Source organism: Tupaia chinensis, unplaced genomic scaffold, assembly GCF_000334495.1.
Source record: "Tupaia chinensis unplaced genomic scaffold, TupChi_1.0 Scaffold000354_1, whole genome shotgun sequence".
NCBI lineage: Eukaryota > Metazoa > Chordata > Mammalia > Scandentia > Tupaiidae > Tupaia > Tupaia belangeri.
In genome coordinates this window covers 8145407-8152292 of record NW_006159849.1, presented here as the reverse complement: position 1 = coordinate 8152292, position 6886 = coordinate 8145407, and the positions used below count along the sequence as shown (strand labels likewise).

Genomic DNA, 6886 nt, shown 5'->3' with positions numbered 1-6886 from the left:
TGGGCAGCAAAGTGGATGTGTTGGGAGGTGCAGGTCTGTTTATGAGTCTAAGACGGAACACTGCCCCCAGGTCATGGGAGCTAAGACTCTGTATCTCCTGTTGGGGCTAAGAAGGTGGAGGGCACTGGAATTTTACTTTCTATTGCTATTGGTGACTCCAGAGATTGAGGAGGCTCGCGGAAAACTTGCACTAAACCTGGGTGGCATGCTTTCTCCTCTATAAGTTTTGTCTGAGTGCTTTGTCATGGAAAGAGGAATAATAAAACATTCTGTAGGTAAACAAAAACAATTCTCTGAAAAGAGCAGTGAAGCCCCTGTTTAGCTCTGAATCACAGTTTCTGACAGGCTGGGGGTCTATATATTGTGTGATTTGACTGAAACTATATGGGATCAGGTGATAGTCACCTGATAGTTTGGGCACTGAGAGACAGAATGGACACCAACTAGAGGGACAACAGAGAGTGAATAGATATATGAGGCATGTGTGATGTGTACAAAGATACATTAGAAGTGAAAATTCAAGTCACAGAAACTTGCAATCAAAGGGCTGGAGCACCGGGGATTTAAAGATGTGGAATGACACCAATTCTTTCCAAGTACCCAAGGTCCAGATAACCTGTGATAATGAAGAAACTCTACCTCTAGGCATTGCAAGATGCCTCAATAACCTAATCCAGTGATTCTTAATTTCAGTAGAAACATCTGAATATGAAGGTTGAACCTCACCAATTCAATTCATCATTTCTGAGACATAATTTCTAAAGCATTGGTATTTCCTTAGAGCTTGCCAAAGTTATTTCACTGAGTCAGGGTTAAGAACACATTGGCTTAATACTTTCATCATCAATAAAATTAAGTATTATTACTGTTAACAGAGGGGGAAAAATGATTTAAATACAGTTAGAAAGTAGGAGCATAATTTTATCACTGAGACCATGGACTCTGGGGCCAGACTAACTGGGTTCAGCTTGTAGCTCAGACATTTAATATCCGTATAACATTATTATAACTTTATTTGGTCTCTCTAAGCTTCAGTTTCCGTGTCTATAAAATTAAAATAATAATAGTACCTATCTCTTGAGCACTCTGGGAGATCAGGAGTACAACATAGGTTTATATTGTTACTATACTCAAAAAAATACTTGCACACTGTAAGAACTATAAAGATATTTACTATCTAACAGCTGAAGTTTTTCACAGATGTAGGCTTATGCAATTAAAACTGATGATGTAGTCAAGCCATAAAATAGCCTTTCATCTAGTATCCTGCATCTGGGAGTGGGAAGCACAGGCACTGTTGTGTTGTCAGAAAAGTCATGAGTATTTTCCTATGTTTTTCTATGTAAAAATGCATCATGACTTTTCCAACAACCCAGTAGTATAATGTCCATTGGGCAATTAGTAAACTATGGATTTGATGTTTTATTAGACTAGAAGAAAAGGGCCAGTTCCATAGCACAGTGGTTAAGCACTACACAGTGAAACTGGATCCCATGTGGCCAGCTGTGGCTTGAGTTCTAGCTCTAGGAGGCACATGTGTATGCATGGTCAGGATTCTGACAAGATGGACGAATGGAGAAAGACTGTGGCATGACCATGCCTCATGGGGGGAAGTACTCTCTCTTCCTCTTTCTCTCTCTGGTGAGTGCACATGCCCTCTGGTAATTTAAAAAAAGATATTAAAAAAAGGAATAAAATAACAAATAATAAAATTTAAATAACTGAGTGAATTCCATTGTAAGTACCAACAACCAGGACAGTAAAAATAGTAGTGTTGGGGCCAGCAGGTGGCGTGGCGATTAAGGCATTGGACTCCTGGACCTGGTGGCTTGCTTTCTTACTTTCCCTCTCTCACTCTCTCTGGTAAGTGCACATGCCCTATAGCAAATTAAAAAATAATAATAACAATAACAATAAAAAATAAAAAATAGTAATGTGGAAAATGGCTTAAGGATTAGACTAGAAATCTTTCTCTTTTTTTTTGGTATAGGGTGCAAACACTTGCCAGAAAAACAGCGAGAGACAGAGAGACAGAAAGTGAGAAATCACCCCCCAGGGGGGATGGCCATGCCACAATTCTTTCCTCTCCATTCGCCTCTTGGAATCTTGGGCACACACGCACACCTGCCCAGTGTGAGTTTAAGCCACTGGGTCTGGGACTTGAACCATGGTCGACTACATGGGAGTCCGGTGACATAGCCATTATGCCAACTGCTGGTCCCAGACAAGAAATCTTTATTTAAAGATCAGCAGGTGGAGTAGAGGTTAAGGTGACTAGATCCCACATGGCCACTGCATGGTTCAAGTCCCAGACACTGTGGCTTGGAAATGACACGAGGCGTGCATGAGTACGTGCCTTGAAACTCAAGAGGAGAATGGAGGAAAAGGGATTGTGGTGTGGCCATCCCCTTTGAGGGGATGATTTCTCACCATCTCTCTCTCTCTCTCAAGCACATATGCTCTATAAAAAAAAAACTTTAAAAATTAAAAGAAAAGAATAAGAAATCTTTATTTATAATAACTGGGGTGGTGCAAACAAAATGGAATGGAATATATGAAGAGATATCTAACACAATTATATTTTTAGAGGTTAGAGAAAATTATCTTGGGCCCTGGTGATAGCCTGAGGAGCAAATCTGTCTGTGTCCAAAAAAGGTACTTTCTGAAAAAAAGAAACAGAAGAAACTTGTAAGTGGGGTATCTTGTTTTATAAATAGCTGGAAGCTCCCATAATACCTCTCCAAACTGGAAAGTTTGATTTTTTTTATATTACCTATTTTACAACTTTATATACACATTATTTAATCTATTTTGTTATATAGAAACTTAATATATTCAGTCACTTTTAGAAGACTCAAATTAGACTTCTGAATTTTTAATTATTAGATTCACATTTTTTTGGTAAAGAATTATTTTATTTAACTTTATTTATGTATTTTAATTTGACCGGAGAGGGGGAGAGAGAGAGAGAAAGTGAAAAAGCGAGCCACCAGGTCTGGGACTCGACCCCCAGTCGACTATGTGGGAGTCTAGTATCCTTAAGCACCACACCACCTGCTGGCCCCAATGTTCAGAATTGGTGGATCCAATTCTGTCATGGTGGGTCCAGCCCGGTGGCACAGTTAGTAGCTCACTGAACTGTAGTGCTGGAAGCCACATGGCCAATCACAAGTTCAAGTCCCATGGATGGTAAGCCTGAAACATGCCAGGTACATGCACATGCCCAAGATTGCCTCTGATGAGATGAGGGCTGTGGAAAAATCACAGCATGATGGGACTCTATTGAGTGTGTATCTCTCTTACGTGTGTCCTCACACTCTTTATCATGAAGAAAATAAACTTGAAAAAAAAAAAAAGAATTTATCCTGCAGTGGTGGCAAATGGGGATGTTCCTTGAGAAAATTGGTTCCCACACCTGTCAGCTTCACTCCAACATAAAGCAATAGGACTGAAATGGTTTCTTTCACTCTATCTGTGGAAATGTCTTGTAGTAGAAGGGGCTACCTTCTAAATTTCTACCAAGTTTCCATACTCAGCCAGCATTGCTATATTCTCCAGAAGGGAATGTTTCCCTGAAGGTGGCAGCCACATGGTATTACCAGATTCCCAGATCTATTTATTCTTGAATTCCACTTCTGCCTTCAGGGTTTAATTAATTTATTTTTGAAACACACTCTTCACTAACTATTTTCAGCAAAAATCTGAGAGTTCATGTCTCCTAGTCTTTGAAAACATAGTCATAAAGGATAGCTCACTTAGATATAGATCTCTATATTAAGTTCTGGGTACAGAGGGCAGATTAAACATTCATCCAAATTTTGCTTCTTCAGAAATCATATTAAAACTACAATAAATAGACATTAGTTTTAAGCACATGAACTTTTAAGGATATGGAGAATGGGAGAAGAGACAAAAATACAAAAGTAAACTTGAAAGATAGAAATAAGATGGTTAAAAACTGACCAAGGAGATCACAGAAAGTCAGTTTTGAATGAAGTTGGCTCAGGCTTTTGTTTTTGTCTTTGTGGTATTTTTGCAACATCATCAAGAGTCTAGGACTTGGTGATACCAAATAACGCTATAGAAGTAGGATTAAAGACAGTGATTTGAAATAAGGAGAATTAGAAAACCCTCTTCAGCAGGCAAAGAGAGTGGACGAAGATGGCAGCCCCCATGGATCTGCAGTTGAAGAAGGACTTCCGAGAGCTTCAAGCCAAAATTACTGACACTTAACAGAAGGTGAATCTTGCAGACATACAGACAGAACAGCTTAATAGAATGAAAAGGCATGCACGTCTTACAGACACAGAGATTATGACTTTGGTAGATGAGATTAATATGTTGGAAAGTATAGGAAGAAAGTTTATTCTTCAATCAAAGGAAATTCACAATCAGCTGCTAAAAAAACCCCAGAAAATAGCAGAAGAAAAAAATTAAACAACTAGAACAGAACAGAAAAAACGAACAAACAAAAAAACCTACCTGGAGTGGAGCGTTAAGGATGCGAAAGATAACATCCCATCCGGGAGCTGCTGATGACTCAAAGGACACAATACGGAATCTCTGGGGGAAGCTTTCCTCTGGAGCTCTCCCATTCTTGGCAAACATAGAAGGGCTTGTTGGGGAAATAGCTTCCGTTCACCCCAAAGGACATTTTATCTGGGTGGCCTAGCACCCCCACATTTCCTCCGTCTCCCTGAGCTTCTTTTACATCTTAGTGGAGTGTGTTTTATCCTGGCTGTGCCTGCCACTCCTGCCTGGATACTTCTCTCTCCTGGGGTGAGTCCTGAACTCCAAGGAAAGAACAAGTGGGAACCAGGATAGAGGCACACTCCACCTAAACTACTAAACACTCTGGTCAGAGCAATAAAGGCCCTTGTCTCACTGTTAAAAAAAAAAAAAAAAGAAAAGAAAAGAAAAGAAAAGAAAAGAAAAGAAAAGAAAAAGAAAGAAAGAAAGAAAAAGAAGAAAGAAAAGCTGTTTGAGAAGCACGAGCTTCCTAGATTCTCTCCATACCCCAGACCACTGGATGACTTCTCCAGGGTACCTAAGCAGAAGAATGGCTGTTTACTCGATAGAGATGGTAAAACAGAGGCACACTAGACTTGGAGGGCACTGCACTGAAGCCAGGGGGAGTAAATAAATATGTAGACACTGAAGACTGAGACCTTGCCTGTACACCCCTGTTTACCCACACAGTTTCCAGCGTGGTTATGACTCGACCGTTTCTCTCCAGGTGGGAGAACTGGAGGAATGGAAGGGTCATTTCTGAGAGATCTGACTAGCCCAAGAGGAAAAACTCAAGCATACTAATAATCAAGATTTGCCCTAACAAATGGCCTAGCTAGATCACCCTCCAAAAATTTTCACTCGAATCTTCTAATCAGCTTTATTCACCCACAATCAAACATGACCAGGCACCTAAGTATTACCAGACAGATGAAGAGTACCTCTCACTACCAGATAAAGATCAAGCAAACAAACCACAGGGAAGACAACTTGGGAGGAAAAATAAACTATGAAGGGAAGTGAGCAGTTCTAAATAAAACTATTATTAATATCTTCAAAGAGATAAGCAATGATACTGAATCTCAGAAACAAGGTCGGAATGCTGTTTAATAAGGAACATTCAGAGAACATAAATGAGCTCTTAAAAATTAAAAACATGATAGCAGAACTGAAATACTCATTGAAAGGCTGGAAGTTCAGGTTGAGTCAGCCTCCCAGAATGTAGAACTAAAGCAAAGAAAATGAAAACAGGAGAAAAATTTACATTGTATTTTGCTATATTCTATAAATTTACATTTATATATTCATATTTTATGAAGAAAATATAAAACACTACATTCTATTATTTAAAAACTATATAAAATAGTGTAAGAAGGTCAATATCTGAATAATGGGAGTTTAAGAAGAGAAGGAGTTCAAGGAAATAAATGAGAAAAAATTAAAGTATTATTAGGTCATTGGGAAAGTCGTGACATATTTTTTTCTGTTTTACTAGGCAAAATGCATCATGACTTTCCCAGCAACCCAGTAATTTAAGATTTTCTGAACTCACATGAGCCTCCAGACTGAAAGGCTCACAAAGTTCTCAGAACAATGGATGAAAATAGATTCATATCAAGGTATATTATTGTGAAATATCAGAATAATGGGGACAACAAGAACCCTGAGGCTTTTAGAGAGCCAAAGAAAGTTATGTATATTCAAAAGCAATTCATGCTTATATTCGTTATAATGTAAACATTGATGTTCAGACAAAACTACACTATTACTATGTTGAATAAAGATGCAAAAGGTAGGGAGAAAAATAAACCCTCATCTTCCGATGTGGAAATAATCTATCACCCTCTAGCCTCTTTTGCTGCCAATGAGAAGTTATTAACACTATAAAAGTCATTTCTTTGCATGTAATCTATCTTTATTCTCTGACCACTTTTTAATTTTATTCCTTGCCTTTGGTCTTCTGTAGTTTCTCTAGAGTTTCTCTTAGGCTGGTTAATATCCTTAGAGACAAAAATTAGTAATTCATTGGATAATGTTCAACGTTACAAGGATTCTGAAAGGAGACTAAGTAATGGACTTTTATTCAGAAGACATATTCAAGGAGTGGATGCAATAGAATATTAAATAGAATGTTCTATTGCTCAGAGATAAAGAGATATGAAATGCCTCAGATCTGAAAGAGAAAGGAAACCAATTGGGGTCAGGCAATTCTCCCGGGGATTATTGAGAAGTGACCACATGGGCTCTGTAACCCCATCGTCACCTGTGCCTGTGCCCCATCCTCCTTCTCACTTCTAGTTTATAGAAGAGAAGGTTAGAGAGAGAAAAGGCAGAATCCTATGAATTGGGTGCTGCTGGTGAACATGAGTGTGTTGTG

The 6886-nt window shown here is 38.7% G+C and overlaps 1 pseudogene; it reads left to right on the top strand.

The window, feature by feature from the left end:
* The first annotated feature begins 4161 nt into the window (after positions 1-4161).
* Positions 4162-4610, top strand: LOC102484330 (prefoldin subunit 1 pseudogene; annotated as a pseudogene).
* The last annotated feature ends 2276 nt before the right edge of the window (positions 4611-6886 follow it).